The following is a 12539-nucleotide window of genomic DNA, read 5'->3' on the forward strand; positions in this document are numbered from 1 at the left end:
CAGTAAGTTTGCAGACGACACCAAGCTATGCGCATGTGTTGATCTGCTCGAGGGTAGGAAAGCTCTGCAGGAGGATCTGGATAGGCTGCACGAATGGGCTGAGGTCAACTGCATGAAGTTCAACAAGGCCAAGTGCCGGGTCCTGCACCTGGGGCGCAATAACCCCAAGCAGAGCTACAGGCTGGGAGATGAGTGGTTGGAGAGCTGCCAGGCAGAGAAGGACCTGGGAGTGATGGTGGACAGTCGGCTGAATATGAGCCAGCAGTGTGCTCAGGTGGCCAAGAAGGCCAACGGCATCCTGGCTTGTAGCAGAAACAGTGTGACCAGCAGGGCTAGGGAGGTGATCGTCCCCCTGTATGTACTCAGCTCTGGTGAGGCCGCACCTCAAGTACTGTGTTCAGTTTTGGGCCCCTCGCTACAAGAAGGACATCGAGGTGCTTGAGCGGGTCCAGAGAAGGGCGAAGAAGCTGGTGAGGGGCCTGGAGAACAAGTCCTACGAGGAGCGGCTGAAGGAGCTGGGCTTGTTCAGCCTGGAGAAGAGGAGGCTCAGGGGTGACCTTATTGCTCTCTACAGATACCTTAAAGGAGGCTGTAGCGAGGTGGGGGTTGGCCTGTTCTCCCACGTGCCTGGTGACAGGACAAGGGGGAATGGGCTTAAGATGCACCAGGGGAGTTTTAGGTTAGATGTTAGGAAGAACTTCTTTACTGAAAGGGTTGTTAGACACTGGAACAGGCTGCCCAGGGAAGTGGTGGAGTCACCATCCCTGGAAGTCTTCAAAAGACGTTTAGATGTAGAGCTTAGGGATGTGGTTTAGTGGGGACTGTTAGTGGTAGGTCAGAGGGTGGACTCGATGATCTTGAGGTCTCTTCCAACCTAGAAATTCTGTGATTCTGTGATTCTGTGATTTATTACATATAAAATAAAATTAATGGCATCTTAAAAGTGTAAGATTAGTAATTAATACACTTGTAAATGATCAGAAAATTAAAGATGTGTCTAGATCCATAAGATCTGGGAGGTTTCTATTGGAGCTCATTAAAATGGTCTTAGGACTTATCTTGTAAATGGGATCACTTACAATAATATAAATACTAAATCATATTTTGACAACTTTGGACATGGCACAGAGAGAGTGACCATGCTAGCAAGAAATCTAACTGCATAGATTTCTGAAAATTTTTCAAAGAGAAAATAATCAAAATATCTGAGAATTATTAGGAGGCAGCAAAGAGAAAAAGCAGTTGAAACAGATGCTACATAAAATTTAATTGATTTCCTTGCAAATTATCTGAAGGTACAATTGACTTCACCAAATATACACATTTATAGTGTAGTGTCTATATCAGACCTCAGCTACTAAGCTTCCTAAGAGAGATGGAGAAGCAGAGAGAAATGAGCATTTCTGGAGTAAATCTGTCTTGTCTTCAAGCAGACATTCAAAATAGGTCAAAGGAATCACTCCTTAGAAGGGCTCAGATACACATATTTACATTGCTGCTATCTCATGTTAAGTGAGATGAATTGAACCTTTCAGTATTTCCTTAAACCTTAGCTAGGATAAAAGGGTTGGCTACAGAATATCATCTTTGTAACTGTAAAAGTACCTTTTACACTGTGACCTATTCCCTTGGGTCCTGGTATGCTTTATTTGACAGTGAAGAAAATATTTGAACTTATGAACCTACATTTTTTGGAGGAGTGGTCATTTTTGGTTTTGGATTTAAGCTTTAATTTTGTTAGAATTCAAGGTGATTGAAAGGTTTGGTTTTTGTTTTTTGCTTGTTCTTTTTCTCTGTGGGGGTGTCTTATTCTTTTTGTGATTTTTTTTTTTTTAATAACTGTTTCATAATGTGGAGTTATTGGTGTCACAATTAATCTGGAGTGAACAGATGGGCATTCAAATTCACGTAACGGGTGTTATATGGATCAGTACTCATATAATTAGTTGTGTATCAGTGACAGGACATTAGGTCACTGGGTAATTTTGCTGTCTGCCAGATGATTCGCCTGCATTCAGAATGAGCATCAATCAAAAAACATGCATCATATTCTGCTAAAATGTATAGACAAACTCAAGTTGTCTGCTGATGCTTGAGTTGCAGCAATAATGCTACTTTTTTTGGTGTCAGATGGTAGTAAGAAAGAAATGTGATGTTAACTACAAGTTTTTGGATGTTTGTATATGGCTGGAACAGAATAATAGTGAAAAATCCCTTTATTGGAGACACCAGCATTCTCTTCACAAATACTAATTTAAGAAACTGTGTTCTTCTCATCTCAGATGTCTGTTGTCATCTATTATACCACATGTGACAGCTGTAAGAAAGAAATCACAGACAGTGGTGGTTTCTCTTAAGATCGAATGTGGAGTTATATAAGAATAAAGCAAGACAAACTGTCACGGTCTTTTTTTGCTTTCCTTTAACAAGGCTTTCCCTTAGCCATTTATCCTATTTTTATTTTAAAATATATACTTAAAACCAGTAGAAATATTTCACACTATAACTTCCAGTCTCCATTTGTTAAAAATAATAATAATAATAATAATAATTACTTTTAACAGTATTATTTTTAGCCAAATTTTTATTTAGAAGCAGGACGTTAGGTTCACTTTTCTCAGTCTGGTGATAGGCCTTGCAAATGTCAGAATGTAGGTCAGTGATATCCAAATGGGCACACATACACAAACAGAAATTTCTAAGTAGAAATGTGCCAGGTCTCCAGCCTTACCAGAGAAGGATTTTCAGAAAGGAAGTAAATAAAGGCATGAATTTCAAGCAAAGGAAGGAGACCTGGTGCAGGTCCTGAAAAGAAGAAGCTCTGTTTTATGGACTTGCAGGTACCCAACTCTTTGAAATGAAACTACAATTGTGGAAAGTCAGTATGTCAGCATGTATCCAGCTCCAGTTTTCATCCAAATGGGCTTTTCTTCCTTTGGTCATTCCACTTTGCTGCATCAGTGTATAAATCCACACCTTCCATCTTTACCCAGACCTAGCCAACTCCTGCTTGAATTTTGTCCAGATTAATTTTATGAACAGTTAAATTACAAATTGGATATTGTTTCGATATTTTCAGTAGGGTTAGGGATTCTTTCAACTGTGGCTTCCAGATCACTGAGCTAGCCTGAAGAGTTAGGATTTATCTCCTTTAGACTTAGTTTGAGAGTAGTTATTTCCAAATATATCATTAATATTGTAACTCCAATATTTTGGAATTGGCAAGACGCTATCTTCACAAAAAGTGAAGCATAAGGCCTAGGAAACGGACCCTTGCACTTTTTTCCTTTTCTCCCACATTCTGGGGAACACTTATTAGTTAATTAAAAGTCTATTCATCATGCTTCCAGTCACTGCTCACACTGTACGTTTGTTCCTTTGACTATTTTTCTCCCAAGAACTTTCAAAGTGTGCAGCATCATACTTAAATGTTATTAAGTTATAACATTTATATGTTATTAACAAACCTTCATCTGTTCGCAGCCTTGGGCTTTCAATATCTGCTCAATTGTCTTGAAGTTTTGAAAGTTCAGAGTATCATCTAAACTGTAATATTAGTACTCAGAAGTAGTTCAGGTAAGAATACCATTGCTGAAAACTCAATTCCTAGATGATCTTTACACAAAATACTGTTTTTTATTCTTCCATAGTAATACATTCTGTCAATGCTGGGTCCTTTACAAAGTCCTTCACATTGTACAGTCTGTAATAACAGCATGCCTTCTCTTATAGAGCTCCTCCTGAGTAAATTAAATCCTCATAATTATTTTGACCTGCTTCTGCCATCAACCTACATAGTTGTCATCTTCTTTCTGAAAAAATTAAATATAATCATGTTGTATTTAGAATGAGACCTATATTGTATACAAATTGTATTTATATTGTAATTTATATTATATTGTATAATTTATTTGTATTTATATAGTAATACAACTATTATAACAATACAACTATAGCATATAATTTCAATTTTGCCACTTTGTGTTAGGTTTCCAGTGCTATCAAATTTGGTGAGTAGCTGTATCCACTACCTATACAGTTATCCAGTCCAAGTTTAATATCTACAGAAATGCACATTTCTTTACAAAAACTCAGTGGGAATTTCCGCAGTAGTCACCCGTCTAAACATCCAAAGGTTCCATGTGGATAACCTCTACTGAATGCAGTGGGAGGTTGATGTTTTAAATGCTTATAATGTCTGATCTTTTTTCTTTTCATCCTCACTCCCCAAGATATCAATTGCATAACTGTAAAAGCTTTCTAATCCACAGATCAGATTAGGAGACAAAGACTCTAAAAGAACAACACCTTCTCACTCTTCAGTCTTTAAGCTTGCTCTTGCTCTTTTTCACAAGTCTGGACCTGATAACCGTGTGTTCTGACCAAGAAGCGACAAATTAACACATTGCAAATAAAATGTACTAGCTAAACTAGGAATGAATAAAAGCTTCCTGAGCGTGACAGCCAACAAATCTGAAAACGCAGAGGTCTGGACACAACAGATAGCTTTCTTTCCATAGCATTCCAAATATAATTTCTTTCTCAGATTGAGAAGCAAAAAATAAAGCAGACATAAGTGAAGATGGAAAGGATGAATCTGAGCAATGAAGAAACAGCAAGTACAACCAAGACCTCCGATTATTTATTTATTTGTTTTTACCAAGCAAAATAATGTGGGAAGACAGGAATATTTTCTGGTATTTTTATTTATACAGAATTATATGGCTGTTCTATCTCAGAGTGACCATTTCTGTGATATTTGGAGACCTGAAATATTTTGTGAACTTTGGATCAGGTTTTTGGCTGCTTTCCATTGGTGAAAAAGACTTAGCTTATCAGTGTAGGATCTCCTGATCTCTATGAGATCTCATGCTTTGCCTGCACAGGAAAGTGAGCATGCTGCTTAGACCTCCAAATCTCTGTTCTGATCCCTGTTGCAGCTTGCCAGGAACAGACACTGAAAGCAGAAAAAGCAAGGACAGGCTGGGTAAGTGCAATTTAGTAAAAGCTCGATAAGAATTGTTGTTTAACACTTGTTTTTGTTTTTGTTTTTCTGCTATTACAAGTATAACGTTACTCTCTGAATGCAAGAAGGAACTCACAGAAAAATACTATCACTTATAATGTCACATGTTGTCTGAGTCATGTTTCCCAGGAGTATTCCTGAACAGGTGCTACTGATGCTCATGGTTGTATTTAAAGTGTTCAGCAGAGCTACCTGCAGTGCAAAGCTCTTATTATTCACTTGCCAGCTTATGCAGCATTGTAAGTAATAACACCATGGTCCCTAAGGGCACCCAGACTCTCTAGTCTATTACTTTTCAGGAACTCCACCTCAGACAAGGGTCTAAAGAGTATCATAAACTGTTGTCTGAGAGAAGGAAATTGGCCACAGTTTAAGAACTGTTACAGGAAAGAGGAAAGTTACCTGCCTTTTCAGATATCTGGTCTACACTTATTACATTGGTCATGATATCTTTGTCTCTTTCATCAAATTCTGTGAAAGAAAATTATATATTTTCTGCCTCTTTCCATATCATAGTTGTGGATGCCTCCCATGAATAGAAAAATGAGGCAACATTAGCTGCAGGAGCTCTGGAGAAACTGCAAACCAAGCAGGAAAGATTACTGTGCTGTGAAGGCAATTTTCTTCAGTCTGTTTGTTTGAGAATTTTCATCCATGAGTGCAGCTAGATAGATAGTGCAGCTACAGTATACTTATTTGCTCCCAGACCCTAGAAGACTACTCAATGTAAAGTAATAAAATCCCTGGCTAGTGCAAGATCACTGTCTGTGAACAGGTATTTTCCAGGTTCACTTTCTGCCTTTCAGTAATGATACTGCTCATCAGTTCACTCCACATTCCCTCATCCAATATGTTGTTCCCTTCTCATTTCCTGCCACAGCTGCTCACAGGAGTGCTGTCTTATTGAGTGCAGGCTGGAGGAGACAAGTGAGCAGAAAGATTTGTTTCCAGGCCATATCTTTCCCATAGACTACATACAGAATCACACACAGAATTTCTAGGTTGGAAGAGACCTCAAGATCATCGAGTCCAACCTCTGACCTAACACTAACAAGTCCTCCACTAAACCATATCGCTAAGCCCTACAACTAAACATCTTTTAAAGACCTCCAGGGATGGTGACTCCACCACTTCCCTAGGCAGCCTGTTCCAATGCCTAACAACCCTTTTGGTAAAGACATCCAACCTAAAACTCCCCTGGCGCAACTTTAGCCCATTCCCCCTTGTCCTGTCACCAGGCACGTGGGAGAACAGACCAACCCCCACCTCACTACAGCCTCCTTTAAGGTATCTGTAGAGAGCAAATATAGACAGCCCCGGAGACTCCTCTTTACGGGGCTGAACAAGCCCAGCTCCCTCAGCCACTCCTCGTAGGACTTGTTCTCCAGGCCCCTCACCAGCTTCGTCGCCCTTCTTTGGACTCACTCAAGCACCTCGATGTCCTTCTTGTAGCGAGGGGCCCAAAACTGAACACAGTACTTGAGGTGCGGCCTCACCAGAGCTGAGTACATACAGGGGGACAATCACTTCCCTAGCCCTGCTGGTCACACTGCTTCTGATACAAGCCAGGATGCCGTTGGCCTTCTTGGCCACCTGAGCACACTGCTGGCTCATATTCAGCCGACTGTCCACCATCACTCCCAGGTCCTTCTCTGCCTGGCAGCTCTCCAACCACTCATCTCCCAGCCTGTAGCTCTGCTTGGGGTTATTGTGCCCCAGGTGCAGGACCCGGCACTTGGCCTTGTTGAACTTCATACAGTTAAAACTTCATACAGTAGATTACATCTACTTGAAGATTTGAAATGGCAATGAGCAGTCACTGGGGAAAGGTGAAAGAAGAAAAAAACTTTTATGTCCTTCTTCTGTACCCAGAGTGGCTTCTCTGGTCCCACAAAACATGTCCCATTAACATTGCATAGATAAATTAATCTATGAAACAATAAATAAATAATAATAATAAAAAGTCTTTTTTGTTTGTTAATTTTGTCATTTTTTCTTACAGATTGGTTACTACAGAAACATGGCAAAAACAATTGGAGAAGTTGTCATACGCTCTCCAGTGTGACTCCTGAGACTCTTCCTATAGGGGCTTAAGCCATGTCTCAGAATAGCTTTGTGGTTTGTGACTATAATTGTGATTGTGCTGGTGATCATTGGATACCTGTGACAATGAGCTCCTGGGGGGAGATCAAGAGCACAGAGATGCAGCTGCAGAATATACTGCCTGCCCCAAAGTTGTCCCTAGGCTTTGTCACACCTGCACAAACTCATACTGCATCACCACTCAGCTGAAATGTTGCTAGCTTGCAAGGTGATGTAACACTAAAATTATCACAAATAAAATTTAAAATGAAAATAAATAAATAAATAAACAATAAAAATAACAATAAAATTAAAAATAAATAATGTTTCCAGTGAGAAAACGTGGTTGGGAAATAAAACTTTCCCAAAAGTTTTCTCAGATTTTGAAGAACACGTTAACAAAAACATGATTTTATCTTCCATATTACTCTCTCTCAGTTTGCTCAGACACTTCATGATCATTCATTCTGTATTTTTGTCACTCTATTTGTTGTGTTAAAATAATGTTTTCAGAGATGTTTATTAACTAAAAAACATATTTTAAGTAAGCATTTTCAATGCATTGACTAATATTATATGCAAAAAAGTTGTGATAATAGATGATTCCAATAATAGAGGTATGCAGTATGATTTGTTGACAGGTGACATTTCTGAAACCTTTTTTGTACTGGCATATTGTTACATGCCCTACACCATAATGTTCTCTGTGCTACAATTCATCATTCAAACAGGTCAATGCAGCTTCTGACATTTGGAGCTACCTCCCTTTATCCCACGGGTTCATTGATTTGTTAGCTTTCTTCTTACCTCCAGAAAACATCCTTCCTTCTTTGCTACGTCTTCATTTCTCTCATTCACATGGTGTTTCTTTTTCAATATTTTAATTCCATAACATGCTTAATAATACTTTTTACATAAAAGACAATAAAAGAAAGAATAAGTGCTCTGCTGTATTAATCTTGTTTTTGTTGTTGTTGTTGACGTTGTTGTTTTAGTCCTCACTATGTTCATATCAATCAACATAAACTCAACACCTGGTACAGGGCAGAATTAAAGACAGTCAGGTCCAAAGGTGTGGAGAGTGCTCCCAAGAACAAGGGCAGCTTTTTTTTTTAGGAATATGTGGTCAGAAAGATTAGAAATAGGAGATTTATTACATGGAGTTCTGGGTTTAATGTCTATTATTCTCACATAACTCATGCAGATATTAAATCACAGTTAACCTGCAATTATGTACCTAAAAATACAGCAATTTATTAAATCTGAAGGCACTGCAAAGATAACACTGGAAACAATTAAGAACCGATTCCATCAGATTTTAAACAGAGATTGTTGAAGATTTTCTGTAAAATTACAAGTTTTTTCCAACCAACCTTTACAAGAAAAAAATAAAATTATATATGATTTTAAAAATGAAAAACAAGGTGAAAAACGAATGAGGTTGTCACGGTGCCTCTGTGCAGTTTAACTCAGTTCCATTCCCATTTTGTCTTCCCTCCCCTCTACCCTGGCCAGGCAGGAGCTGTGAAGTTGACACAACACACAGCTTCTGCACACCACCAGGGATGGTCAGGGGTACAAGGACATCTAAGTACACCTTGAGATGACTCTTAAAGAGGTAAACACTGACAGTTACACCCTCTTTGAAACATCATGTAAACATTTCATAAGGTAAATATTTAAACTTTGAGGGAAGGAAGAAGAGATTCTCTAACAAGCTCTAATGGGTAACTGAGGCACAAGAAAAAAAGGTAAACCTTTTCTTAAATTGCTTTCCCATTGATTATCCTCGGCTTGCTCTGAAGACTGCAGAAGCTCAGTATTCAACTATCCTTGCAGGAAGTGGCCAAATACTAATAGATATTAGGTCCTCAGTCTGTCACACCTTCCCAGCCTCTGCACATATATATCTGTGCATCAGTCTGAGTGTTGTCTAGAAAAATGGAGTAAAAAACACAAGTTATGATTGTTTTCTACCTGGTATTTTTTCTACCTAGCTAACCACTTACATACATTCATATACATGCTGCTAACGAAATTCAAACGTTTTTTAATATATGGAAAGACTCAAAAGACTCTACTTTCAGCTTCAGGTGAGCTCGTCTTCATACTCATCATATAAAAATGTATTTAGAACTTTTCCTGTGACTAGTAATTAGTACGAAGGGTTAAGTTTAAAAAGGGTCCCAAACATTTTCAGTCTATAATTCTTTTACTATCAGATTCAAGAACAATGGAATGAGAATTACATCTCATAAATGCACTTTGCATCTTGATGTATATGAGCAGAAAATAAAAATTAATGGACCATAACAGAGTGTTCCTTCCAAAGAGCCAGCCAAAAAAATAATCCTCCATAATTTCAAAAGCCACCCACTTAAAAGCTGAGCTGCCCCAATATATAAGTGCCCAAATATATATTGGTGCCCAATATATAAGGCACCATTGAGGTTGAAGATGCTAGCATAAACAAACCCGTTGGGGAAGTAACTTTTCAATGAGACAAGTGTCTTCTTCAAGTCCTGCTTCAGAAAGGGGGCAGCAAGCCTCATGTACCCTTACCTCCTCAGTGCAGTCACAAGTAGCAGCCCCAAAGACAGCAGCTGAATCAATCAATCAAAGTTATATGAGATTTCTTCCTTGCTGAGATAAATAGTGTAACCAGCAGGACCAGGGAGGTGATCGTCCCTGTACTCTGCTCTGGTGAGGCTGCACCTTGAGTACTGTGTTCAGCTTTAGGCTCCTCAGTACAAGAAGGACATCGAGGCCCTGGAATGTGTCCAGAGAAGGGCTATGAAGCCGGTGAAGGGCCTGGAACACAAGTCTTATAAGGGAACTGTTTTTTGTTTTTTTTTATTCTGGAGAAGAGAAGCCTCAGGGAAGACCTTATTGCTCTCTACAACTTCCTGAAAGGAACATGTGGGGAGCTGAGGATTGGCCTCTTCTCACAGTAACTAGTGATAGGACTAGAATGAATGCCTCCAGTTGCACAAGTGGAGATTTGGGTCAGAAATTAGGAAATATTTCTTCTCAGAAAGAGTAGTCAGACATTGGGATGGGTTGCCCAGGAAAGTGGTGGTGTCACCGTCCATGGGGATGTTTAAGGAAAGGCTGGACCTGGCGCTTAGGGACATGGTTAAGTTGGTGATAGTGGTGGTAGGGTGATGGTTGAACCAGGCGATCTTGGAGGTCTTTTCCATCCATAAAGATTCTATGATTCTAAATAAAGCTGTTGGTGCTCTGTTTTAGAAGACAAAGTAAATTTAACTATTTTACAGAATGAGTTCAGAGTGAGGCAGTAAACCTCTCAAAAAAAACGTATATAAAATGTTGAATAAAGTTGTATGTTAATTTATATACTAAAGTATTATAAAATTTAAAGTCATATTAAATTTATATCCTAAAGTCGTTTCTTCACAGTTTTGTATATACTTTGAACCTAAAGTCATTTCTGCACAGTATCGACTATTTCTGGATGCAACTGGGTTGGTGCTGCCTCAATTCCTGCTTCTTTTTAGACACATTATATTACCGTGATGTTGCCATGTCATTGTTGTGGTGTACCACTTTCTTTCCCTTTATTTTCCTGTTCTATAATAAACCATGGCAGAAGGAATTAAGAAGCCAAATCTCAGCCATCTGAGATAATAATAACTAATTACATTATAATGATATTTTATTACTTGTCATTTGTATAGCTGCCGTCACCTTCAAGGGCATTTTACAAACAAACCACAGCAGGAATAACCTTTTTAGTGCTGAGACTCAAGCATTAGGCTGCAGCCAGCCTGAAAGCTGCCACAGGCCACCCTCTCCAGGTCCTCCTCCATCACAGGTAGGGTGGCACCTTCTTGGAACCAAGCTTCCCAATGAAGTCTGCAATTGTAAGAAACATCAGACCACCATTGGGCCCAAAGACCCAATGCTCTCCTTTTCTCTGCCATCCCCATGCAAAAACAACCCAGAAGATGGCATGGACAAGAAGGGAGCATCTACTGAAGCAGACTGGTGGAGAAGCTGACACCAAAGCAAAAGAGAAAGGTAGTCAGAAAATAAAAATATAATCATCACAGGTATGACAATCAGCTTGCCAAGAATGGAGGCTACTATCAGCTCCTGTGGGGAACACAGAGGACCCATGTGGGTTTTCACATGTTGCTAAGGAGTAATGACCAACAGACTGGTGCATGAGGGCAATCTATAACAAATATTAAAACATAGCTGTTCCTTCCCAGTGCTGGAGTGGTCTATATCTCAGAGACAAAGAGGAAGACTTAATTCCAGAGTTGAATCCAAATGAGAGTAAGTATCTGTGGGCACACCAGTGTCTAAGCTGCTGTCGCAGTCAGTGGAGATACACCTGAGCTTAAATTCACCTGCCACTACAGGTGAATGAACAGCTTACACATGAAACTACACAACCCCTATATTTTGCTGTTTCCAGCAGATTCCAGATGAATTTGGAACAGATTCTCATCCAAATCATTCTGCAGGCATGTGGCAGAAAGACAATGATGCAACTGTATATCCTCTCATAGATCACTGTTTATTCAACCCCTATACCTAATTTGGATAGTTCTCAGATTTCTGGCACTCAGTTCCTTCTCCATCAGCAATAGTGCTGAATCTGCAGGAAAGCAGCACACATCTTTCTAACCTTTTCTGGTTGTGGAGGCTTTAGAAAACCATCCTGACCTTCACAAATGTATTTTCTGTGGGTGAGTAAAATTCAGAAGATCCTTGTCTGTTCCAAGTGGCTGGTAGTTTGCTCTACCCATCAGAGGAGTCAAACGGAAGTACATACAGAAATGTGCTTAGAAACACAGGAAGACTAGCAAGGCTTTACAAGAAGAAGGCCAAACTGCCAGTTCTGTATGAATAAGCTCTCTTAGCTAGCTGGCATAGTCGGCAAACATTTGCTGTTATATCCCACTGTATATTAGCCATGTCCAATTAATTGAGTATGGCAGTTCTTATTCAAATCATTTTACATCCCATCAGTTATCTAGAGGGGACTGGAAATCTGGAGGTTTCTCAGATGGCTCTTTAGTGCTCATATAAGAGCAAGTAATAGTAAAGCAAAGCAAGTGTATGCTCTTAATTATTTGAAGTATTATTAAGACTTATTTCTACATTGTATTAGAGGCTACTATTTGTAAATGATGTTAAGTATAAATTTCCTTTTGCCCCAAGTATAAGCTGTTGTGGCTTAAATCAAAGGTCAAAATGTAGGCATTATGCATAATTAATTTCCCTTGAAGATAATTAAGGCATCTTTTTGTTGTTCTTATATTTGACCTATCAAGAAAACAGATTTTTTGTGCTATGAATAAAAGCCAGAAATGCATTGGCATGAAATTCACTTAGATAAGCACTGAGACAAAGACACTACATCAGCTGAGCAAGATTCAGCAAGAATGTCTTATGGCCA

Source organism: Anas acuta, chromosome 3, assembly GCF_963932015.1.
Source record: "Anas acuta chromosome 3, bAnaAcu1.1, whole genome shotgun sequence".
NCBI lineage: Eukaryota > Metazoa > Chordata > Aves > Anseriformes > Anatidae > Anas > Anas acuta.